Source organism: Herpailurus yagouaroundi, unplaced genomic scaffold (genome assembly GCF_014898765.1).
Source record: "Herpailurus yagouaroundi ecotype Mexico unplaced genomic scaffold, PumYag 197, whole genome shotgun sequence".
NCBI lineage: Eukaryota > Metazoa > Chordata > Mammalia > Carnivora > Felidae > Herpailurus > Herpailurus yagouaroundi.
The window spans coordinates 23,780,462-23,807,831 of record NW_024412428.1 but is presented as its reverse complement, the minus strand read 5'-3'; the positions used below and the strand labels follow the sequence as shown (position 1 = coordinate 23,807,831).

Below are 27,370 nucleotides of genomic sequence, written 5' to 3'. Positions count from 1 at the left end.
TGAGTTCGAGCCCCGCATCGGGCTCTGGGCTGATGGCTCAGAGCCTGTAGCCTGTTTCCGATTCTGTGTCTCCCTCTCTCTCTGCCCCTCCCCCGTTCATGCTCTGTCTCTCTCTGTCCCAAAAATAAAATAAAAAAAAAAGTTGAAAAAAAGAAAAAAAAAAAGACATTAAAGTCCTCATATGAGTGAAGTCATATGATATATGTCTTATGTCATATATCATATGATATATGACTAATTTTGCTTGGCATAATACCCTCTAGTTCCATCCACATAGTTGCAAATGGCAAGATTTCATTCTTTTTGATTGCCGAGAAATACTCCAGTGTATGTGTGTGTGTGTGTGTGTGTGTGTGTGTATATATATATATATACACACACACACACACCACATCTTCTTTATCCATTCATCCATCGATGGACCTTTGGGCTCTTTCCATACTTTGGCTATTGTCGATAGTGCTGCTATAAACATGGGGTGCATGTGTCCCTTCGAAACAGCATACCTGTATCCCTTGGATAAATACCTAGTAGTGTAATTGCTGGGTTGTAAGGTAGTTATATTTTTAATTTTTTGAGGAACCTCCATACTGTTTTCCAGAGTGGCTGCACCAGTTTGCATTCCCGCCAGCAGTGCAAAAGAGATCCTCTTTCTCTGCATCCTCGCCAACATCTGTTGTTGCCTGAGTTGTTAATGTGAGCCATTCTGACAGGGGTGAGGTGGTATCACATTGTGATTTTGATTTGTATTTCCCTGATGATGAGTGATGTTGAGCATTTTTTTCATGTGTCAGTTGGCCGTCTGGATGTCTTCTTTGGTGAAGTGACTATTCATGTCTTTTGCCCATTTCTTCACTGGATTATTTGTTTTTTGGGTGTTGAGTTTGATAAATTCTTTAATAGATTTTGGATACTAACCCTTTATGTGATATGTTGTTTGCAAATATCTTCTCCCATTCTGTCAGTTGCCTTTTAGTTTTGCTGATTGTTTCCTTTGCTGTGCAGAAGCTTTCTATTTTGATGAAGTCCCAGTAGTTCATTTTTGCATTTGTTTCCCTTGCCTCCAGAGACATGTTGAATAAGAAGTTGCTGCAGCCAAGGTCAAAGAGGTTTGTGCCTGCTTTCTCCTCAAGGATTTTGATGGCTTCCTGTCTTACATTTAGGCCTTTCATCCATTTTGAGTTTATCTTTGTGTATGGTGTAAGAAAGTGGTCCAGGTTCATTCTTCTGCATGTCGCTGTCTAGTTTTCCCAGAACCACTTGCTGAGGAGACGGTCTTTATTCCATTGGATATTCTTTCCTGCTTTGTCAAAGATTAGTTGGCCATACGTTTGTGGGTCTATTTCTGGGTACTCTATTCTGTTCCATTGATCTGAGTGTCTGTTCTTGTGCCAGCAACCAGACTGTCTTGATGATTACAGCTTTGTAGTATAGCTTGAAGTCTGGGATTGTGATGCCTCCTGCTTTGGTTTTCTTTTTCAAGATCGCTTTGGCTTTTCGGGGTGTTTTCTGGTTCCATACAAATGTTAGGATTATTTGTTCTAGCTCTGTGAAGCATGCTGGTGTTATTTTGATAGGGATTGAAACACTAACCTGTATTTGAGCGTATTTCCAGGATAATACTTTTTCTGTCAAGGAATTTTTAATGCATAAATAGTTTTCCATATAATGAATTTTGCCACTCTTGTATTGTTTGGGTGTTTAGATTGTTCCTAGTACTTCACCACTCTAAGGAATTTGATGATGTATATATCCTTGTAAGTAAACCTTTGCCCACTTTCTTAATTATATCCTAAGGATACAGTCCTAGAAGTAGAATTGCCAAGTTAAAATTTATCCTCTTGTTTAAGCCTCCTGATACATATTGCCTAAATAACAGAACATTTATGTCATTTTACATCCCATCAACATGTCCTTTCATTAGACAATGTTCTTCAACAGTGGGGCACTTAGCATTTTCTGATATATAACATAAAGCACATTTAACTACAAATTTTCAGAGTCAACTCAGAAATCACATCGAACAACTCTCTAGTTGTAATTCTCTAGGAATAGGATGTTTTGATGAATGTTTTGTGTCTTTTTCACGTGCACCATGTGCTAAAGAAAATAGAAAATTCAATACTTGCACTGCACCACCTGTCTGTATTTCCCTGCGCCCATTATAACTACATTTACAGAACCATGCTTTGGCTTATTTTCTTATATAGATGGCTGATATGAAAACATGTAGCATTTGAAAAACCTCCATATAATATTTTTAAAACAGTTCAATGGCCTCTTACAAAATCCCCTAGGAGTATTTCTCTTAGCACTAAGGATCTGAATAAAAGTTTGTTTTTCCCAATAAACTAGTGTACTTCTGTCTATCGGTGAGAGCTATGTGGTGTACTTCCTTTTTTTGTCCTGGTTTTTAGGATGATCAGAAATAAGTTCTATGCAATTACTATAGCATTATTCACTTTAAGCAAGATTTTTTAAAATATAAATTTTCTTTTGTCCTTTTTTATTTCTCTCTGTCTCTTTTTGTGGAATGTTCAGCTCTTACTATAATTAATCTACCTTTAATACTTTTTAGAGGGTGGGGAGAGAAGGTCAAATTATAAACCAGTTGATAAAAATTATATTTTGGGGTGCCTGGGTGGCTCAGTGAGTTGAGCGTCTGACTCTTGATTTTGGCTCAGGTCATGATCCGGGGGTTGAGGGAAAGAGTGCTGTGTGGGACTTTACACTGGGCATGGAGCCTGCCTTATGATTCTGTCTCTCTCTCCCTCTGCTCCTTCCCCCTGCCTCTTAAAAAAAGTTATATCTTTAATTAGTAATATAGATGATTTTGGGGTTGGGCTAAATGTGTATTAATTTTTATGTATGACTTAGAAACAGTTTAAAAATCAGAGTGTGAGTTATTTTTCTATTCACCTTTCTGTGCCTGGCAAAAGAAACTAGGACTTTGGGAATAATCAAAGGCTTTATTTTAAATTTAATCTGATTTTGTTTTTATAAACTGTATTTAATAAAACATCTAATGGATTCCTTTATAACACAGAACTAGCTATAGAAGAGAGGTTTGCATGTTTTAACGTTTTATATTTACACAGATGACAGATCTAGCAACTGTAGGTTGACATCCTGAAATAGTTTATGTTTCTGATTCTGTATTTTTTAAACATTATCATGTTTGGTATCTTAGCTTTCTGTTATTATGTGTTAGCTTGCAAATATGACATGGGAGACTGGTTAGGTTTCCAAATGTCATGGGAAAATAGGATTTACATTTCATAGTTATGTGTACATTTATTTGTCTACTGAGTTAATTCTGTGTCCCTTCCACAAATGTTCTATGAACCATGTAAAATCAATTCTGATTGTAGCTAGTTAAACAGCAATTTCCTCCTCAAAAATGCTCTTTCGAGAGATGAGACAACTGGAATAAAAGTTACCCATGACTTTAGCCATGAGTCATTTCAAAGAACTCAAGGTTGATTCAGTTACTCATGCATTCGTTCAGTGTATATTTGTTTACCTTTTGTGTATCAGGTACTATTACTGGGATAAAATGGTGAACTAGACAGCAGTAGACAGGCAAGGTTCTTGATCTTATAAAACTTACATTCTAAGGGTGCCTGGGTGGCTCAGTCAATTAAGTGTCTGACTCTTGATTTAGGCTCAGGTTATGATCTCATGGTTCAGGATCTCAAGCCCTGTATTGGACTCTGTGCTGACAGTGTGGAGGCTTCTTGGGATTCTCTCTCTCCCCCCTTTTTTTGCCTGTCCCCCAATCTCTCTCTCTCTCTCAAAATAAATAAATAGACTTAACAAAATAAAAAATAAATAAAACTTACATTCCAGAAGGAGGAGCCAGAAAATAAAATAAAAATAAATATGTAAATAAATAAGAAAATTTTAGTTAGTTGTAAGTACTATTCAGAGAATTAAGTAGGGATATAGTAATAAGCCTCTACTTTAGAAACATTGGTCATAGAAGGACTTCTGAGGAGGCTAAATTTTAGCTGAGATCAGAATCATAATAGTTCCTTTCTGTAAAGATGAGTGGAAGACCATTCTAAGTAGAGAGTATAGGTAGTGCAAAGGCCCTAAGGTAGGACTTAGTGTGCTTCCACAAAAGAACGAAGGCTAACAGGGCAGATACTAAAGATGCTCTGATTTTTTTTTTTTTTTTTTAACCCTAACAGAGACTCTCTTTCTTTTGGTACCTAAAGATCAAGATGAGAGGCACCTGGGTGGCTCAGTTGGTTAAGTGTCTGACTCTTGATGATCTCAGCTCAGGTCTTGATCTCATGGTCTTGAGATCAAGCCCCACATTGGGCTCCGCACTGGGTGTGAAGCTTATGTTAAAAAAAAAAAATCAGCTCTTCCCATTTCTAACGGCTGTCCTGCGTTTTTCTGATTCTGAGATAGGAGTGCACAGTGCTATTACTAATAACAGTAGAGACTTATATAGTGCTTCCTACAGGCAGGTACTATTGTAAGTTCTTTACATGTGTTAACCTATGAGGTTATGAGATACATATTTTTATGTTTATGTTTTTGTAGATGAGGAAACTGAAACACAGATAAGTTACTTAACATGGGATCAAAGAGGTAGTACATGGCAGAACAGAGATTTGTTTCCATTAGTCAGAATCCAGAATTTGTGTGTTTAACCATTAAACCATACTGCTTCTTGATAACAATAATGAGGAAGATAGTGGCATACACCTTTATTTTTGCTATCAAAGCATCGTAGATTAAACAAATCAATGTTATCCTCATGTTACATCTTATGAAAAGAATAAGGAATTGGTATTTAAAATATAAGATACTGGTTACAAGGACATGGGTTTATTTTGCATCACTGGGCAAAGTAAACTCATTTGCCATACCTTCTGGATCTATACCTTCTGGATCTCCACTTATACCATCATCCATTCATCCATTCTTTTACCCACCAATAATTACTGTTTGCCTACCATATATACCAGGAACTTTTTTAGGTACTAGCAATACAGAAATGGACAAGTTAGTCTCTGCTCTTATGGGGTTTACTTTTTCCAAAAGTGTGACAAAAATTCTGTATTAGTAAAGCAAATCTTTAAAACTAACTCAGTTAACAGAATCAAATATCTTCAGATACAGTTAATTTGGTCTTTACAGATTATGTAGTAATTCGCAAGGGAATAAATGACTTGAGTCAAGGCATTTGCACAGCTGGAAATCAAGTTTAAGATTAGATTGCCATGAACCCAAGCGATCTGGCTCCAGCCTAAACACTGAATGAATCCACTTACTTGGAGCGGACCAAGGTTTGCAAGATAGGCAGCATCTGTCCCATAGAATGGTAGCTGATGTGTTTGTAAATGACCAGTGCTTTCAACTCTGTAAAGTTCAGTTGAACTTGAGAAGACATAGCCAGTATCTCCTGATTCTTAGTAAATTCTGATCTTTTCCAGTTTACCTTCTACTAAATTAGGCCATAGAACCTGGAAATCAGCCATGTTACATAAACACTCTAGAAGCATTACGCTGTGAGTAGGAGACAGGGGTAATGAGCCATATCTAAAACTGTTTTTATTGGAATCCATAAGAGAAGGAGAGAGTAGAGTTTTAAAAAAGTATGAGTGAGATGAGTTAGTGGAAAATGAGACTAAGGTGAGAATAAATGTGTGAATATTAGAGATTTTTACAGACTGGAACTTGATTTGAAATGGAAGAATGGAAAAATGCTGAGACCATTTTGGACTTAATGGAAACGGTAAGGAAACTGTGATAATTTTATTACTATATTTGAATTGCCTGGTACTATAAAAAAAATTCTTATAACACTGCCAGATTTCTGGAATTTTCATGAACTAATTATATAAAACCATAGACCAGGATGTTTCAGGAATACACTTGGGTGAAGTCAGAGCTCACATAATTTATATCTTACTTTAATTTTATCATCACTTGACAAAACTTGTTTAATAAATGCACTTTCTTTATAAATCTGGTGCCACATTTCTCAAAGTGATGTTGAGAAACTCGCATTTCCTTAGGAAATTATTTAGATTCATGTTTTTGTGATTAAATGTGGGAGTGGTAGGTTAAACAAAGGACTTCACTGAATCTTCAAGGTGGTAGGGAACATATAAATCTCCCCTTGTGGGATATAGTACTGTTTTTGTCTTAGAGCATTCTGATAGATTTGTATCATCTGAAACACAATTTGGGAAATTCCCATCTAGTTCACTGGTGGTCATGTTCCCATTGGATCAGACCCCATAATCTTTTTCTAAGTCCTTAACTGTTTGTATTCCAAGGACGACTTGATGTCTCTTCATTCTTAATATCATAGTATCACCTGTTTCTTAAACAAGAAACTCCAAGCAGTTATATATTTGATTGCCTTTTATTCTACTTTCCCAGCCAATTGTCAACTCCTACTTCATTTTTCTTCCCAGAATTTCACAAATATTTCTCACTTTTTAATTTTCTGGAATTACCTCCTCAAGAGGGGGGATTTTTTTTTTTAAATATTATTTATTTATTTTGAGAGAGAGTGAGAGAGTGCAGGAGCAGGGGAGGGGCAGAGAGAGAGGGAGGAGAGAATCCCAAGCAGGCTCCGTGCTGTCAGGGTGGAGTCAGAGGTGGGGCTCCATGTGGGGGTCCATCTCACCAACTGTGAGATCGTGACCGGAGCGGAAACCAAGGGTCCAACACCTAACTGACCCATTGAGTCCCTCCAGGCGCCCCAGAAGGGGCTTTGATCAACATATGCCTTGGTTGTTTCAGCCCCCTCACAGGCCTAATTTCTCTCCAAGGAAATTTTGTATTACTGATAAAGATGTCACTCCTCCTTCTTTTGACCATGTTGCCTTTTAGGTTTCCTTGGAGGAAACATTTGTTACCTGATAGTCCTGCTAAGTGTAATTTTTAAAAAGTCATGTGCATGTGCATGATTCTCATACAAATAAAATGAGTAACATGAATCAAAGACTTTATTCAATTTATTTATTCTTATTATTTTTAAAAAATAATTTAATGTTTATTTATTTTTGAGAGACAGAGTATGAGCAGAGGAGGGACAAGAGATACAGGCTCCAGGCTCTGAGCTGTCAGCACAGAGCCTGACGTGGGGCTTGAACCCACGAACTGTAAGATCATGATCTTAGCCAAACCTGGTGCTAAACTGACTGAGCCACCCAGGCACCCCAACTTTGTTCAACTTCTTAATTAAAGGAGAAGCTAGTAAGATGTTAAAATTGGTTCAAAGTTTTATAGTCAGGGATTATATTTTCTACTAGATAAAATTAATCTGCATTACTATAAATATGAGTAATTTGCATTGTGACTAACTGGAATCATTTGCATTGCTACAAGTTTTCTATTACTTAACCTCTACCCCTGTAGCGTTGTAGAATAGCCTCGCCAATAGAAAGTCAATCATGGATGCAGGCTCCCTTACAATCAGGTAATACCCAGAGTGTCCATTAGACAATGCCCAATCTCCATCCAGGGCACTCCCAGTAATCTTTTTGCCTATTTTTAAGTATTGGGTAATTTTTTCTCAGCAGTCCGTAATTCTCCACTGACAGTATTTATTTAATCAGTGTTTGTGTTACTTTGTTTCTACAGTGGTGCCACGGCCTGGGTTTAGTAACTTCTAGAGAAGGATTTATGTGGGTTTAGCTTGCCAGGTGAAGGCCTTGCGTAGTTCCACTGGAGACAGGAATTTCTGTGAGAACATGAGAGAAAAACTTTTCCTAATTAAAGAAAACTAAAAATAAATTTCCACACAGATGTAACTAGTCAGTGGGTTTTAACCTCCTAAATGTGCTCCACTTCCCATTCTCCAGCCTTCCAAATACTGAGCTAAGTGTACAGTCCCCTCATAATCAGTGCACACTGCAGATGTGAGATGGCCGTGGAAGTGTGCCTTCTTGAACGAGGCTGTGGTCTCGCATGATTCCTCTGTGAGTAAGGGTAGCTGATGCTTGCAGAGATGAAACCCACATATTTGGACTCTTCCATTACCAAAGCGGGTAGAAGTGACAGCATAGTTCAGTTGTAGTGGGAATATTTATTTGAATCAAACAAACAAATTAAAGAAATCCTATCCATCCACTGGATCCTTTATTCTCTTAGTGAAAGAGATCAGGTCCTTTCAGTAAGCAGATACCTCTGGGAGGCTGGATTGTTGATGCATAAATCAGTCTTTTAACCAGTGCCTCTTAAACTGTCTGTGATGAATAACCGCACACATAATGCCCCATGTTACGGACAAAGATAATAAAAATGAATTTCTCGAAAAACAAAACAAAAACCCCCCACAAAGGCCAAAATGTAAGTAAGTTCCAATTTTTTAATTAGTAGATTAAACAGATAAAAACTACATTTCGGTAAATATAATTAGCATAATATAAGAAGAAAAAACTCTAATTAGAAAAAATGTTTATTGAATATGTTCATGGGAATAGATGATAATCACTAATTACTTTTTAAATTCCACATTCATAAGTAAACTAAAAGTTGAATCAAATAGTCATTCCCACATATAAAATGCCTATATGCATACTTTGAATGAGCATAGTGCATATCAGTATTAAAACTGTCGATATCAGGGGCCCCTGGGTGACTCAGTTGGTTAAGCATCCGACTCTTAATTTTGGCTCAGGTCATGATCTCATGGTTTGTGAGGTTGAGCTCTGGGCCGGGCTCTGTGCAGACAGTGTGGAGCCTACTTGGGATTCTCTCTCATCTTCTCTCATGCTCTCTCGCACCCTTTTTCTCTGCTCCTACCCCACTTACTCTCACTCTCTCTCTAAATAAATAAATAAACTTAAAAAAAAAAAAGTTTCTATCTTATTTTTCCTTCCCTTTCCCTATGTTCATCTGTTGAATTTCTCAAATTCCACGTGAGTGAAGTCATATGATATCTTTCTCTTACTGACTTATTTCACTTAGCATAATATGCTCCAGTTCCACTCACGTTGTTGCAGATGGCAAGATTTCATTCATCGCTGAGTAGTATTCCATTATATATGTACCACATCCTCTTTATCTATTGATGGACATTTGGGCTCTTTTCATAATTTGACTATTGGTGATAGCACACTGTAAACATTGGGGTGCATGTGTTCCTTCAAACCAACACTCCTGTATCCTTTGGGTAAATCCCTAGTAGTGAAATTGCTGGGTTGTAGGGTAGCTCTCTTTTTAACTTTTTGAGGAACCTCCATACTGTTTTCCAGAGTGACTGTCCAGTTTGCATTCCCACCAGCAGTGCAAGAGGGTTCCCCTTTCTCTACATCCTCACCAACATCTGTTGTTTCCTGACTTGTTAATTTTAGCCACTCTGACCAGTATAAGGTAATATCTTGATGTGCTTTTGATTTGTATTTCTCAGATGATGAGTGATGAGCATTTTTTCATGTGTGTGTTAGTCATCTGGATGTCTGCTTTGGAAAAGTGTCTATTCATGTCTTTTGCCCATTTCTTCACTGGGTTATTTGTTTTTTTGGGTGTTGAGTTTGGAAAGTTCTTTATAGATTTGGGATACTAACCCTTTATCTGATATGTCATTTGCAAGTATTTTCTCCCATTCCATCAGTTGCCTTTTAGATTTGTTGGTTGTTTCCTTTGCTGAGCAGAAGTTTTTTGTCTTGATGAAGTCCCAAGAGCACTGCGTGTCATATGTATGACATAGTCACTGGGTTCTACTCCTGAAGTCAGGACTACACTGTATGTTAACTAACTTGAAAATAAATAAATAAAAGAAAATATATAAAGCACATGAAAAAGAAGTTTCAATTTGACAAATGAGTTTGCCTTTTGTGTGTTACTTTATCTAAAGTAGGGTGGATTGGGGCGCCTGGGTGGCGCAGTCGGTTAAGCGTCCGACTTCAGCCAGGTCACGATCTCGCGGTCCGTGGGTTCGAGCCCTGCGTCAGGCTCTGGGCTGATGGCTCGAGCCTGGAGCCTGTTTCCGATTCTGTGTCTCCCTCTCTCTCTGCCCCTCCCCCGTCCATGCTCTGTCTCTCTGTCCCAAAAGTAAATAAAAACGTTGAAAAAAAAATTAAAAAAAAAAAAAAAAGTAGGGTGGATTGATAACTTGTGTTACACATAAGGGATAATAGACATCTAAAATGTTTTTATGTTTTGTTTTAATAGCACCATAGTGGAGAAAACAGTCTTATGGAGGTATATTACAAGAGTGGTAGAAAAGATTTTAGAGGAATTTCACATGCTTGGGATATTCATTTTTGGGTAACATTTTATGATGATGTAATTTAGAGATTACAAAATAATTGCAAAAATAACATAAGGAAGTCTTGTACATCCTTTACCACTTATGCTCTATCAAAGACACTATTTAAATTTGAAAGAACCTAGTGCCATTATTGAAATCAGGAAATTAACATTATATAACACTATTAGCTAATCTACAGTTCATGTCTGAATTTTGTCAGGTTTTCCTTTGAATATTCAAAGTGTGTGTGTGTGTGTGCGCGCACACATGCACACACGTGTGCATCTATGTGTGTGTGTATTTTACCCCTCACAGTCCAGAATCATGCATTTAGCTGACATATCTCTTTAGTCTCCTTTAATCTAGAACAGTTCCTCAGGTTTTCTTTGCCTTTTTTGAAGAACACAGGCTAGTTAATTTTAGAGTATCCTCTTTCTTATTGAGTTTTTATTTGTTAGTTTTAGCATTCATTAATGCTTTTCTAGCTTTCTTGTTTCTTCTGTCTTTATTAGCGGGCATTCTAATATAAGGAAGATGTTTCCCTTCTCCTCTTTTTTTTATTAATTCACTTATTTATATCAAAATGTACTCATGCATTTGTATCTTTCAATGGGTTATGTAATCCATTACTAATATGATTTATTCTGATGCTTGAGGTGTCCCAGATTTTGCGAGGGGCTCTCATGTCTTTCTGACATGTTTCCATTATTTTTTTGAGCAATTTCTTACTTTCTGGAGCAACAAGATACTCTAGGCTTATCCCTGCCCCAGAGCCAGAGTCAGTCTTTTCTCCAAGGAGGTCTGTTTTTATAAATTAAGATTTAGGAGTTAAGTGTGCTAATTGCTTCTGGCATGTAATTGCTTCTGGGCCCTTTCAGGAAGCCAGACTAGAATGGGCACACATATTCCTGTAGGCATACCTTCCTGTATTTATTTCTATACATATTAAGATTAATGTGTTCAGGCTGATGTCCCCAATTCCTATCCAATGCCAAGACCTAGTGTTCCCTCCTTTCCATACTTGTAATTCTCCTTTCTATCCTCTAGCTGTCTGTTGTCATTGATTGCTAATTTAATTTCCTTGCTGTCAGGGAACATACTGTGAAAGTTTTCAAACTTTTGAAATTTATTGAGACATTCATACAACCCAGTATAATGTCTGTTTTAGTGAATATTCCATGTGCACTTGAATATAATATGTATGAGGTGGTGTTGAGTGTACTGTTTATAAATATTGATGAGGTCCAGTTGGTCAATAATGTTGTTCAGCTACTCCATATCTTTACTGTTTTTTGTGTAGGTAGTTTTAAAGGTGTTCCATTAATTTTTCATAGAAGGGTATTTAAATGTGCAACCATGATTATAGATTTGTCCTTTTTCTTTAGTTCTGTCAGTTTTCCTTCATGTATTTTGAAACTCTGGTAAACGTTTTTTACTGTTATACTTTCCTGATAAATTGACCCTTTTTCATTTTGAAGTATCTCTGTCTTTTTTTTTTTTTAATTTTAATGTTTATTTATTTTTCAGAGAGAGAGAGAGAGAGAGAGAGAGAGAGAGAGAGAGAGGGGCAGAGAGAGAGGGAGACACAGAATCTGAAGCAGGCTCCAGTCTCTGAGCTGTCAGCACAAAGCCCAATATGGGACTTGAACCCACAAACCATGAGATCATTACATGAGCTGAAGTCAGACGCCCAACCAACTGAGCCACCCAGGCACCCCCTGAAGTGTCTTTGTCTTTTAGTAGGAATGTTCAGTCTATTTACAGTTAATGTAAATATTGGTTGAATTTACATCTATACGTTAGCTATTCATTTTCTGTTTGTCCCCTCTGGTTTTTATTTTTCTGATATTTTTTTCTAGCTTTCTTTTGGGTTCATTGAATATTTGCCAGTGTTCTATTTTCAGTATTCAGTATTCTTTATTGCCTTTTAATCTAACCTTTGTATTTTTAAAAAAAGTTTATTTATTTTGAGAGAGAGAGCCAGAGTGCAAGGAAGTGGGGGAAGAGCAGAGAGAGAGAGGGAGAGAGAGAGAGAGAGAGATAGAGAATCCCAAGCAGGTTCATCACTGTCACCACTGAGCCTGATATGGGACTAGAACTTGTGACCTGAGTTGAGCTCATGACCTGAGATGAAACCAAAAAACTGGACACTTAACTGACTAAGCCACCCAGGCGCCCCAACCTCTATATTTTTAAATTGATTTCTTTAGAAATTACAATGTACGTTCTCATTTTACCATTGTCTACCTTGATTTAATATTATGCCACTTTATGAAATGAGAATTTTGTGACCATATAGTTTCGTTTCTCCACCATCATTCTTTTGGCTATTGTAATCATTAATGTTACATCTACATACATTATAAACCACATGATATGACAGCAAATATATGAAATATTATACATCCAAGGCTATTTGTTGCAGCATTGTTTATAATGGTAAACCAAGGAAAACAACCTAAGTCTCTGTCAGTAAAAGGCTGGTTAAATAAACTGTGCCACATCACAAAATGGGATTCTTTGTGGCCTTACATGAGAACGAGGAGGTTCTTTGTGTACAAATGTGGCATGATCTGTAGTTCAAGGAAAAAGAAAGGTGTAGATTAATGCATGTAGTATGGTACCTTTCATATATAAAAGTGGAAAAATATAAGTAGGTATTTGCATTTGTGTAAAGAAATACTGGGAGGATACGCAAATCTACTGAAGTGTGCTATCCATAAATAAAATTTTGGAAATGAGGAAATGAGGAAGAAAATGAGGAAACAGGAAGCCATGGGAGTCCTAATTATTTTGGTTTGATTTTTTGAAAACATTTGAATCTGTTAACTATAAAACTAATTTTAAAGCAAAATGAAAATATTTATGTTCTGTGGTTAGCTGTAAAAGAAATACATCATTTATTTAGAAGTTCTGCTCATTTAGTGTTGAATCAAAAGATGATGACTCCAGAGGAAGGTGGCCCTGTGCTGCTGAAGGTATGTGCCACACAGCTTTCCCCTTTCTTTTCACTTGATCATATCCACCACCTTTTATCTTTGATTTTATTTTTTTTTTTCAACGTTTATTTTTTTATTTTTGGGACAGAGAGAGACAGAGCATGAACGGGGGAGGGGCAGAGAGAGAGGGAGACACAGAATCTGAAACAGGCTCCAGGCTCTGAGCCGTCAGCCCAGAGCCCGACGCGGGGCTCGAACTCCCGGACCGCGAGATCGTGACCTGGCTGAAGTCAGACGCTTAGCCGACTGCGCCACCCAGGCGCCCCTTATCTTTGGTTTTAAATGACCATCTTGTGTATCCTGGCCTTTTATTCTCTCAGAAGAATATTTATTCAGGAAATAAATGCTACCAACTATTGATGAAGGATGTATATTTACTTTGGGCTATTAATTTTTGTCAATTGCTAGATCTTTTATTCTCTTAACTTTTTTTTAAAGTTTATTAATTTTGAGGGACGGAGAGTGCAAACTGGGGAGGGCAGAGAAAGAGGGAGACAGAGAATCCCAAGCAGGCTCTGTGCTGTCAGCATGAAGCCCCACATGGGGCTCTATCCCACAAAACATGAGATCATGACCTGACCCCAAATCAAGAGACAGGTGCTCAACTGACTGAGCCACCCAGGTGCCCCTGTTCCCTAAATTCTTAAATGTGTTTTGAGTAAATTGTTCTCCCAAATGTTAGCAAAAGAGTATATAAGTACTGAGAAACAAGTCTTATGCATATTTTCTGAATGGATTGTTGAGAAGACTGCTGGTTTGTGTGTATAGACTACACCCATCTCAGCCCTGCATGAGGCATTGTGAGTCCAGGAGATAATGGGTTCTCAGTAAGAGAAACATACAAGACGAGCAAAGAATGCCTAAGCATGACCATGAAAGAAAAGATCTGGGCCACTAGTTAGAAACATGAAATAGGGGGAAAAGATATTCACATTATTGATAAACTACTAAGGAATCTTGATCGTAAGTTTGTGAAACCTATGCAAACAGAAAACACAAAATACAGTACAGTACTTGGGCAGCCTGGGTGTCTCTGGGTTGAGCGCCTGACACTTGATTTTGGATCAGGTTGTGATCTCACAGTTCATGGGATCATCTCCCCTTTCCTCCTCCCCCCAACCCCATCAGGCTGTGTGCTGATGGTGTGGAGCCTGCTTGGGATTCTCTCTTTCCCTGTCTCCTGACCCTGCCCCCTGCACGTGCACTCTCTCTCTCTAAAAATAAATAAATCAACCTAAAAAAAATTACTGAAACCACTTCCCTAAGAAGAAAAGCAGACAATTAAAAATGTAAATCCTTTCCATGGGCACCTGGATGGCTCAGTTGCTTGAGCATCTGACTGGCTCAGGTCATGATCTTGCTTGTGGGTTTCAGCCCTGTGTCAGGGTGTGTGCTAACGGCTCAGAGCCTGGAGCCTGCTATGGATTCTGTGTCTCCCTTTCTCTCTGCCCCTCCCCTGCTCATGCTCTGTCTCTCTCTCTCTCTCTCTCTCAAAATAAATAAACATTAAAAAAAATTTTTTTTAATGTAAATTCCTTCCAAAATGATGGACAAGTTTTGTGTAATATCCCTCGAAATTCCAAAGGTGTTCTTGTGGAACTTGGCAAATGATACAATTCATCTGGAAGAATAAGAATTAAAAATTTTTAAAAAGCCCTAAGACTTTTAAAAAGTCCTAAAACATGGGATGGATTGATTGTTAGTGAGGCACAGGGATGATTAGATAAGAATAAAGTGGACATAGCAGCAGGTGAATTGTGGAACCCACATTATGCATATAGGATCTTTTATGTACAATTTTTTCAACTGTTTTTCTTGTTTGAAAATTTGCCACGTAAGATGGGAAAATCTATGCCACAGCTCCCTACTTTTATCACATTGAGTCTAAATGCCTCTGCCTGGCTGTTAAAACTCAGAATTAAAAAGTTGTGCTATACCTGTCCAACTTTATTTCCACTGCTCCCTATCAAGCCCTGTGCTGTAACCAAGCTAATTTCCTCACTCTCCCTCACTTGTGCTATGCTCATTTCCTCTTCCACACTTTTGCTCCTGCTCTTTCTCCTGCCTAAGATGCCCTGATATCCCCTTTCCACTCATCCTAATCTTGCAGTCCTCCATTTAGGCCCTGCTGAATGCAGCCCTCACTCTGGTCCGTATATGTGGATCTATTGCCATCCTTGTGATTTAACGTAAACTCTGTGGTGCCTTACATTGTTTATTATCAGTCTAGTCATACATAATTGTGAATCTTAATGCTTCTTTGTGTTACTCAGTGTCTGGTATAGTACTGAGTAGTAGATGATCAGCCAGTAATTGCTAGATGGCTGATGGATGAGCAGTAACCATAGTCACAAATTCAGTCCTTGAATGATTACTGTCCTTTGTTTTTTCAGGGGCACACTGCCTGCCATGGTTATGGCATCTGGCCCATTGGAGATTTTCAGTAATTTCTGGATAAATAAATAAAAATTTTTTTTAGGTTTCTGCCCTTTCTCTTTTTGAATGCCTGTTTTTCTATACATTATGTCTACTGAATAGGCTAGAATTCCAGTTGCCATATTTTATACAAGCATAAACAAACAAATATGTAAGCAAATAAGTAAATAAGCATCCACAGATTCACTGGGAGATTAGTGAAATTTCAAAGTTGGAAGTACTTTTTCCACTTGTGTCTAGAAGGGATGGTTGCCTGGGGCTACTGTAAAAGAATTGCAGATTATATATTAGTTTCCTATTATTTATGTAACAAATTATCACAAATTTAGTGACTTAAAACAGCACAAACTTATTATCTTCTACTTTCTGGAGGTCAGACATCCACAATGAGTCTTCCAGGCCTAAAATCGAAGTGTTGGTGGAGCTGTGTTCATTCTGGAGACCCTAAGTGGACCCAGGTCTGGCACATTTGAGAATAGCAGGGAAGCCAGTGCGGCTGGACAGAGCTAGGAGAGTTACAGAAGATGAGCTCAGAGAAGTAAGAACTGGGGCAGATTTTATAGAACTTTCTGGGCTCCAAAAGGACTAGACCTTTGACTGTGTGAGGTGGGGAGCCACTGGAGGCTTTTGAACAGAACACTGTTTTCAGAAGGATCCTTCTGACTGTTGTGTTATGAATAGATTTTTAGGGTAGGGTAAGAATGGAATCCGAGAGACCAGGAAGGAGGCTACTGCAGTCATCCAGGTGAGAGATGATGGTGATTTGGGCCAAGGTGGTGACAGAATGGGGTGATGGATATATTTTGAAGACTGAGTCGACAGGGTTTACTGATGGAGAAGACATTAAATATACAGAGAGAGAGAAAGAGAGAGAGAGAATCTAAAAGAAACAATTGAATCCCCTTTGAACTACTCTTGGAGCACAGAAAGGGTGTGCAGCATGAAAAACTTATACCGAACTGTTGTCAGTGGCATGAAATACAAGAGCCTAAATGGCTGTGAAAGGAACCTTCCCATTTTGCTGTGTGCTGCTGAGTATTTGAATCTTTTACAACAACAATATAGTCTTATGTTACTTGCATGATATAAAAAAAAAAGTTACAGATGAGACTGACAACTTTTGTCAAGGACACTTCTCCCTTCATTTGGGCAACATGTATGCAATTTTAACATGAGTTTTATCAGAGATGTAGGTTAATTGAGACAAATAGTTAGCACCTACAATTGGCAAGAACACTGCAAAGTGCCATGGAATCATCTGATAAACAGAATTATAAAGAAAAATGCAATCAAGAGTGAACAATTAAATTCGTTATTGACTCAGGAGATTGAGATACAGTTGAGGTTAACAGATGTATAATTATAGATCATGGTGCATATTTTAGAAGGGAGAAAAGTTTACTGATTGAAAGAAATAGTGATCAAACCATATTGTTAGAATGCTTAAGGAGAGAGAGGTACAGCCTGCCTTTTTTTTTTTCCCTACAGAAGTCCCATAATCCTGTACCATTTGATGAATTCAATATAGATTTCAACATCTTCCACACTGATATGAAAGTACACCAGTTAGACTTCATGTGGCTCTATAGATTCTTTTCCCTAGATTAGCAAACCTTTCCCTGTACACAGAGGCTTTTCTGATATTCAGTGCATGTTTTCAAACATTACGGATGCAAAAATAAACTGAGTGCTTCTTTTTGAATTTAAAGTTCAGCTAAGTCTATGAGTACATTCACACAAAAAATCCCCTGGGGTGGTTCAGAGGGCTAAGTGGTATAGTTATAGGACAGTGCTCCATAATCTCTGAAGCACACGACAATGTAAGGAATTATTGTTTTGATTTCATTTATCTAGCTTTAAAGAGATTTGAGATATTCTAGACACATGGATTTCTAGATAGGTGTAATGTGCCCATTTAGACACCATTTTAAAAATGAATTATTTTGTTTTTGCTTTCTATTTTGGGGAGAGAGTGTGTAAGTGGGGGGAAAGGGGCAGGGGGGGGGAGAGAGAGAGAGAGAGGGAGGGAGGGAGAGAGGGAGAGAATCTCAAGCAGATTCCATCCTCAGCACAGAGCCTGATGTGGGGCTTGGTCCCATGACTCTGGGATCATGACCTGAGCCAAAATCAAGAGCCAGACACTCAACCGACTGAGCCACCCAGGCGCCCCCAAAATAAATAACTTGAATTGGAATATTCCTGAGCTCCTTTCAAGTGTTCCTTGATCTCTTGGTTCCCTCTTCATCATTCTGGATGATGAGGGTTTTTATTGTCCTAGACCCAGGCCGGAAATGAGATTTCTCTCTCTCCATCACATGCAGGTACAAGTCTTGATCTCCTTTTCTCTCTTGATGCTGTGGCTATTTTAAGTCAGGGCAGGCTCTTGGCTCTAGTTTCATAGGGCCACAGCCCTTTATCCAAAATCCTTGGGACCAGACAGATGTGTCTGTGAATTCAGATTATCCTGATTTTAGACAAGGAATCTGGAACTTGAAGCACACATTCCATAACATCACCAGCAGGAGCTAGAACAGCAACGAGGAATCGGATCCTTTAATATTTCTGCAGCAAAACATAAAGTCACACCAAGGGGGATGACTAAACATTATGCAAGATTTATCATATCAGCTCAGGGCTGGTTTTGTCATAAATGACTAGATCAGGTCAGGTTTTGCTACCACATCAGTTATTACGAATTATTTTTTAGTTTTCAGAGCTTTTTGGCTTTGGAATTGAGGGTAATGGATTTGGGACTTACAGTTAAAAAACTCAGTGCCTGTTGTATAATAGTTCCAGGAAAGCTTGATGCTATAGTCCTCCCATCTCTAATTTATTCTTTATACTAGCACATTTCAACATTTTGGGCTTCTCCACCCTTGCTGCTATTGCTTTACATAAGGCTCGGGCTTATACCGTTGAAGCCGTCGGCACCCTTAACCTTCAAGTGTGGGCTGCCTACTGGCACCCGAAAGATCAAAGGTACAAATCTATGTGTTGTTTTTCCACCAATTCTGTCAGTGGCTCCCCTCTGCCCACAGGAGAGAGTCCTAACATGACAAGTTTGCAATTCAGGGTTGGCTTTGACCGGCCCCCTACCTGTACAGTTGTACCTCCTCTGCTGTTTCTCTCTTCCTCCTTCACTCTCAAGGTTAGACCTAACAGCTCTTGCTGTCTTCACTTTTCCAACTTCGGAGCTCATCTGTTATTTAAATGCCCTTCCCTTAGGTCAGCTTTGTGAATTCATACATGTTCATGGTGCAATTCAAACATCTCCTCATCAGGGAAGGCTTTTCAGCTCTGCCAAGGTAGAGTTGATTGTTCTCTTTTTGTCACCAGTGTGCTTAGAATATGTATAAATATATGCCAGCAGAGTATCGATGGCATTGTTGCAGATTTTATCTACCTGTCTGTATCTCCACCTAGGCTGCGGGCATCCCGAGGGCAGAGGCCATGACTCCATCATCTCTGTATTCCCAGCATCCAGCTCAGGACCTGGTACAGTTTAATTTTTTTTTTTTTTAACGTTTGTTTATTTTTGAGACAGAGAGAGACAGAGCATGAACAGGGGAGGAGCAGAGAGAGAGGGAGACACAGAATCTGAAACAGGCTCCAGGCTCTGAGCTGTCAGCACAGAGCCCGATGCGGGGCTCTATCTCACGGACCGTGAGATCATGACCTGAGCCGAAGTCGGACGCTTAACCGACCAAGCCACCTAGGCGCCCCAGGACCTGGTACATTTTAAAAAAACATTATTTGAAGGAATGAATAACTGGGGTGCAGTCATACCTTCAGTTCAATGTTCTGAAAAGTGATTCAAGCGCTTACTCTTACAAAAATACCCAAGGTCTCTTAAAAAACTTCAGGTTTCTGGGCCCAACCCTAGATGGCCCCAAAGAGAATTCCAAAGGGAGACTCTGAAATCTGCACTTTAAACAAACTCATGGGGTGTTTTGAAAGCTAAAAGCTGTTATTTTGGGGGTCTTTGAAGCACGTGGGAATTGTAGCAGAAAGAAACTGTTCAGGTGATTTTCTTCTCCTACCCGCTTTATAGTTTTTCTGCCTACCACTCAGCCATGGCTGTTCTTTGGATCCCATTTCCTTCCTATTTCCCAGTCTTCAATTCCTAATCTGTTTTATAACCAGCAACCAGACAATAGTAATCAAGAGCACCTCATCTTCTGATCATTGCCACAATCCCAAGGTACAAGGAACCTCAAGTTTATGAAGGTGTGAGGGACATAATATTGCTTATTACATAGACAGATTGACTCTGCTTCGGGGTTTGAGGGCATTTTCTGTGGAATAAAGAACAGACTTACGTCGATGGCCTTGATGGAGGTTACTTTGGCCCCTCAAGCCCTTTTCACTCATTTCTCTCTGTAACTCTGTTCTGGAGATCTGAGGTGGCTGGACAGCTAATGCCAAGAAAATGTCAGCCAGTGGTACAAGAATTCCTTTATTAGAACAGGATTATTCTGCCCAGAGATGGCTTCACTAGAATGGAATGAGGCCTTCTCATGGACAGTCAGGACTGATAGTCTTCACAGACTCATCATCAACGGACAAACAGACTTATCATCAAAGGGCAGAGTTGAAAAAGGAAATGGGACTTTCCTTCCTTCTTCCTTCTTATTGCTACTCTATATAATGACCCCCAAGAGCAACAAAACAAAACAACAAAAAATTACTTAGTTTTCTAAATAAAAACAAATCTGGGCCTGAGCTCCCCTCCCTCCTCTCCCTCCCCTCTCCCCGCCCCCCAGGTTTGGAGAACAGTCCAGTTTGGTCACTGTTGCCAGGGAGTCGATTATTTTACTTTGTAAGAATCCAAAGGTCATCGTCCAGAAACTTGGAGACACTCATGGCTATGGCTGTGCTGAGGAGGGAGGGTGGGAAGCATATACCGCCCAGGCCTTCATCAGGTCTGGAGTGCTTTTATTTATTTATTTATTTATTTATTTATTTATTTATTTATTTATTTATTTATTTTTAACATTTATTTATTATTGAGAAACAGAGAGAGACAGAGCATGAGCATGGGAGGGGTGGAGAGAAAGAGGGAGATACAGAATCTGAAGCAGGCTCCAGGCTCTGAGCTATTAGCACAGGGCCCAACACAAGGCTCGAAGTCACAAACCACAAGATCATGACCTGAGCTGAAGTCAGACGCTTAACTGACTGAGCCACCCGGGGGGCCCCAGGCCTGGAGTGCTTTTGCAAAGGCATCTGCTTTTCTGTTCTCTGCCATTCACTGGGAGCCAGACAGAAGCATTCCTGAGTCCCAGGGCCCTGGATGGGGTAGAGGACAAATCTTTCTCACTTGTAGAAATGCTCAACTGCACTTTTCCGAAACTCAGGGAACCTGTGGTGCAGACCATCACCTCCACCTGCAGTTTAAAGCATTAGCTCTGTCTTCTGTGCTTCTGATAGAACACAGTCTTGGTAGGTCTGAAACAGGCCTGTTCACCAACCCCCTTGTGGCAAGGAGCCCACAGAGTTTTAGAGACAGGTGGAAGTAGGCAAATGAAATTATTCCTTTTAAGTCCCTGCAGGTAAAAAGCCCCAAACAATCGTGGGTTGTTTTTTTTTTTTTTTTTTTCCTTGCCAGCCCACATTATTATATAAACACCAAAGGAAAAGCAGGGTAGGGATAGATTGGTTTGAGAGGCTTGCCAGACCTCAGGTGTAAATTTTGCCTATGACTTGGTAGCTCTAGAGATCCCTTTGCCTTCATTTTGGTCCTCCTTTGTGTGAGAGATAGGCAGGCAGATGCTCTTAATAAGCAGAGTTGTGTCTTTGCTCTCTAGCTGGTGACGTTAATAGTCATCATCTAGAATAGGTCAAATGCTGTCTGAGGATCTACCTTTAGTTCTTACAACACCATGAGGTAGTAGCATCCCCATTTAACAGATTAGTCTCACAGAGGTGAAGTAATTTTCTCACACAGCCCCATTAAATAGTAGAGGCAGAATCTGAAGTAATGTCTATATTAAACTCCTAAACCCATGCCCTTTCTAACATTTTCCTAAGTGTTTTCCCATTAGGTTTAAAACACAACCTCCCCTAATGGCCTTACCATGAACTTTGAATTGGTGCAATTTTCACTAAAATAAAGCCCCCTAGCTCTCTGGTGTAACTTCTTGTTATTGTGAATCCAAGGAATATGGAATAACTCGAACAATGCTTGCTGCATTACAGGGGAAAATATTTTATTAGCTTATTTTTATTAACATCCTGTAGTTAATTCCCTCATTTCTTCTTAGAGTCTTGGTTTGCAGATAACTAAACCCATGCTTCTCTCTGCTCATGGGTGTAAGCTGGGCATTGTACTGAGGGCTGCAGGCCACTTGTGTCATTCTTTGCCTTTCTTCTCTTAGGTTTGTCTTCATAACATCAGGGTCAGGTGTTTGGAGGACTCTGCTAGCCCGGTCAATAACACAAATGTTTCCAACTCAGCTACTAAATGATTTCCTCCTCTACTGAGGCTTGGCAGATTTATTCTTCTGTGTTGTCTAATTTTCTTTAGATTGTAAGATGGCTATTTTAATCACAGTACACTATGTTACTTGTTGAGGTCATCAAATCACAGTTCCTAGGGAGAGTGCTGGAAAAGCATCATTGAGTTTGGTTCATCTCCTGTCCATTGTATTTTCTGGGTTTCATATTTAAGCTTCTGTATTTTTTAGCAATGACTGTTTTGCAGATTGCCCCATAAAAGAAAATTGGCTGCCTCGCTTTTTGGTAACATTCTTTAAAATGTGACTGTTCTGTTTTATAGACTAGGTAACAGGTAGGAAATTGGAAATTATTGTATTACAAGGGGAAAAATAGGAGTGCTATTTGAAAGAAATGGCTTTCCTTAACAGAATAGTAAGTCAATAGATTTTTTACCTTTTCATATAAGGTGCTGATTAGACACAGTACTGAACACTTCTTAACCTGTTACATGAAAATTCTTCTTCTGTCCAGGGACCCAATGGAAGTTGGAGGGTACATTCTGCACAGTCCACACAGCTGATTGGATTGGGATGGGCATCTGGCCTTACCATGGTAGTGGACCATAAGAGGGGCTCAGAACAAAATCTCTGCCTAAATAGGGAGAGTATGGACCAACTACCAACTTGATCACCATCTTTTAGAAATCTGAACAGGGTAGTACAGCAAAGATCAAGTAACTAGTGGCAGGTGTAGAAGATGGAAGTCCATGAAGTAGAGAGAGGTTATGGTGGACCATGAGTGAGAGTGTTACAAGTAAGGAGAACCTGGAAAGAAGCCAACTAGTAGGTGCAGGAGGAGTTAAAGAAGCACAGAGAGGAACAGGCTGAGAGGGAGTAGCTGGGTCCCATGGATGATCAAACCCTCTAATCAAGGTGGAAGAACTGGTGCCTGCGTAACCTCAGATCTTAGATTTGTTATGAAACTGGGCTTTTCTTTTTGGCTTCTGGGAAGTCTACTTAACATTTGTGATTCCTCCTTACTCATTTTGTGTGCCTCCTGACAATAAATTCCATGTTCTCTGAAGGAATTTGAGGACATTTTTTCAACAAACCAACATGTCTAACACTCATTTTAAATAGTATTTTTATCATTAGTTCAAATTCATTCTTTTATTCATTAGTGCAAGATATAGAAAGGAAACAGCAGAAATGTATTTTTAAGCATAATTCTACTAGCATGAAGGACATAAGGTTTGTTCATTTTAGCCTTCTTTGGGAGGAACTTAACGTGACATACGTTCTCTGGGTATGAAGGTAAGCCAAGAGAAGAGACAGCAATCAATATATGGTGATTGTATCTTATAAGATCCGGAATGATCCTTTAGGTAAGCATTAATCATGTTGATGATGAACTATACTCACAGGTTAAAATGTTTATTCAGCAATGTCTCCTGTACTCTGCATTATAGGTTAGTGAAGTTAGGAGGGGTTGTCCCTCGACAAGGTTAGAGTTCTGTTCACCTTTTTTTTTTTTTTTTTTTTTTTAATTTAACTTAGGAAGAACAATCTTGGACATAATGTAGGCATGATGGAGATTTGCTCTTACATTTCTGGAGTAGGGAAGAAATAGAGCAAGTGGCTGAGAATATGGACTGTTGATTCAAAAATCCAGCTCTGCCATTTACTATGTGTGAGCTTGGTCAAGTCCCTTAATCTTGAATTTCCTTATTTGCAGAATGGAGATAATAATAGTATCAAGCATTTAGTGTTGATGCTGTAAGGATTAAATGAAATGATATATTAAAGGACCAAACAATACTTAGCATTCAGTAAGGGTCCAAATGAATAGTTGTGATGGTAGAATATGTCATAGTTATTGTGTTTGTTGTAATTATTACTGTTGCTGGATGGTGTATTCCAGAGGGTGGCTAGCCCAACCCAACGGCCAAATTTGGCCTGCCACCTATTTTTATAAATACAGTTTTAATGGGAGACAGTCATGTCCTCTCATTTGCTTATTGTCTTTGTCTGCTTTCACACTACAGCAGAAGAGCTGCATGGTTCTGACAGATCGTATGGTCCACAAAACCCAAGATATATACTACTTGGCTGTTTGTAGAAGCTGTTTTCTGATCTTTGGCATAGTGGAAAGAGGAAACAGTAAAAGCATAACAGTCATACAGCTCTGAACTTGAATTCTGATTGTAGTCGTTAGCTTAGGGAAACTGGGCCAATTTCCCTTTGAGACCCAGTTTCCTCACTGGTTATAGTGAGATACACTGTAGACAGATGGACATACGTATCACTGTGATTACATATGTGAAAGCCCTTAGTACCAAATAGTTGCTCAATAAATAGTAATGTCAGTGTCTTCCTTTTACATTCTTCCTTCTGCTTTCCTTCCTACTGTAAGGAAGAAAGATTGGATAGTTCTGGGTTTAATTCCATGATTTCAAAAAGATGGCAAAACACTGTAGTTTATGTTCATATACACGTTATCATCTACCTACAAGTAGCTGGCTGTACTTTGCATGAATTCTTAGAACCAAGTAGGACCACTCAAAACCCTTAGCAATGCAAGTTATTATTGAATTCAAATAAAAAAAAATTCTTCTCCAAGGAGGAAGTAATTTGTCTTTCAAAGTCATTGGCAAATTCAGATTTGTGTTTCAAATTCAAAGTATTAAGCAAATTTCCTAAACCAGAAGATTATATAAATGCACCTATAGCTTCAGTGTTTTATTTATTATGCTTAACATGAATTGAGATAACATGATATTTGCATCATGATTACCATTATAATTCTAAGGGTGACAAGAATTATTCCTTTTGAGTGGTGCAAGTTGGTTACGTCTATCTGGTGGACAGATGGAGGACCAAATGTGAGTCAGAACTTCACATACTACTGTAGACAAGTACAGGGATGAATTTATCAAAGACGATTTCTCTGGTGAACTGAAGGCTGAGAATAGCATGACATTTTCATGCAAATCACTCTTGCTCTTCAGTCTTGGAAATGTTTAGTTGAATTAAATTTGTCATACTCATAATCACTCATGAATAACGAACATTTCCTATTCCCTGCTAACTCAGAAAAAAAACGCACCATCTCATTTTTAGAAATTAAATACTTCTAGATATTTCTCATTTTCAGAGTATCAGACAAGTTATTAAATGAGTACATGCTGAGCAAATTAGTTTTGAATTTTATCATCGTTTTATTTCTTTTTAATTTTTTTTCTTATTAAAAAAAAATTCTTCTCTGTTTGCTTGTCTATGTTGACTCAGTTCCCAGCTTTTGGATAGTCTTCTTTATATAAACTGTTGTGAACCTGTGTTGTAGAATGCAGAACATTGATAGTAGAGCCTGGAGATAATGATATTGAACATTATATCTAGTTTTAATTCCCCCCCCCTTTAAAATTAACTTCCAATTTCAATATTTTTAACACTTTTGCCAGTGGCCCACATGAATCTGCTTTTCACTAGGGTCTACAGTCACTGAAACATCAGCGTGAGAGAGGTGGCATGCCCTGGGGACACCTATCAGATGCAGTCTCTCAAGAAGCATCATGGGTAAGTGTGTTAATTAGAGAGAGGAAGATAGAGAATCCCAAGCAGACTTAGGCGCTGAAGCCGGACTTGGGGCTCAGACCCATGACTTGTGAGATCATGACCTGAGCTGAATTCAGATGATCAACTGACTGAGCCATCCAGGCACCCCGGGAGTAATTTCATCTTGAGACTTCCTACACTAGACGATGTCTGAAATATAACATAAACATAGTAGACCCTCACTGAGAAGCATGTTGAGAGAGTGTTGCAGCACTGGTTTCTCAACCTTATTTAAATATATTTTTGGTTATATGAATAAATACGCCATATAAACCATGGACCAATGGGCCCTTCTTAGATCCTTTTCTCATATAAAAGGAGAAATCTAGAGATTGGAAGATGTGAGGCCCTGATCCTTTTGCTGGCTCTGATCAGCTGCTTGGCCAGGTGGCCTTGCATAATTTCTCTTATTTCCCTGGCTCTTTATCACCATTTCTGCTAAAAGAGAATCCTGGATCAGATGATGTATAAGCTTCTCTAGCTTTTTAATTTATTGAGTATGTTTCTTTTTGTTCCTTATATTTTAGTAGTTTAGAACCATTACATAGGCTAAATAAGTAGAGCTCATACAGAGAATTAGTCACTTATGTATTTGGATGTGAGAGAACTTTTCTAGGTCTTCTGCAGCTCCTGTGGGAATGGTAATGGCTAACCAGAACTGTCTTAGCAAAGCTGGAAGGAATTACTGAGTTTCATTCTATAAGAAATGTGTTTGACGGTCTCAGTAATAATTTTAGACGTGATTGTACAATATGAATGTATGCTCATTTAAGTATTGTTACTGACCATAATAACAGCATTTTCTGTTCAGGATGCATATTGATTTTTGAGACTATGGTTAGTCACCAACTGAGTAAAACCTTCATGCAAGCTCAACCGGTTGCTTTTGGCCCACCTTTGATTTTAGTTCCATCTGCAGTGAAGAGTTCCAAGGCATCTCCTGGTAGGGGAATTGATCCCTAACTGTCTGTGGATCCTTGGTACCATACCCTTAAATAGACTTGACTTATTCCCAAATTCTATCTGCTTCTTGGGATCATACTCCACATAAACAATCTGCACTCAAGTTCTTGTCTTGGCTCTGTACTTGGGTCACCCCAAGTAGACAAGATCATCAGAATAATAGCATATTATTACCTTTCAATATCTGAAATAAATGTAGGACAGGAAGTACAGATTGTGCTGTGCTCCAGAAGCCAGAATAAACACCTTTGAAGATGTTATAATCTTAATTATAAATAAAAACTTAAATGACCTTGGCTCACTTTCAATAAAAATCTAGCAGTTAAAAAGAGTCCTGTTCTGCACCATGATATCTAAATCTTTTTGAGCTTTAAAAATTTAACCCTCTAAGGAAATTGAACTTAAATAGTGAGAGTACTTGTTCTTCAGGAAGCTCGGGGGCTGTTATAAAGTGCAACCTGATATCTGGTAGCAGCTAGAAACTGTGCAGAAGGAAGGCTGATTGTAAGAAAAATGCCACGTTAGGGATCATTTGTGTTGATAATCTGACTCTTGGTCTCATATCTTAGAAACTCCTTGGATCATTAAAAATGTGATTTTTCTCATAATATTCCCATATAAAACTTAAAACTGTCATTTATTTGCAATTCATCTAAAAGAATTTAAGAGAATGTGAGTATTGTTCCAGAATG

The 27,370-nt window shown here is 38.6% G+C and overlaps 1 long non-coding RNA gene across 1 annotated transcript in view; it reads left to right on the top strand.

Annotated features, from left to right (window-relative positions):
- LOC121012966 (uncharacterized) overlaps positions 1-26,983 on the top strand; it is a 34,716-nt gene extending 7,733 nt beyond the window's left edge. Inside the window, exon 3 of the long non-coding RNA XR_005782427.1 lies at positions 25,590-26,983. This is a non-coding gene — a long non-coding RNA (uncharacterized LOC121012966). The remainder of the gene's footprint in view (positions 1-25,589) is intronic.
- Positions 26,984-27,370: the final 387 nt, after the last annotated feature.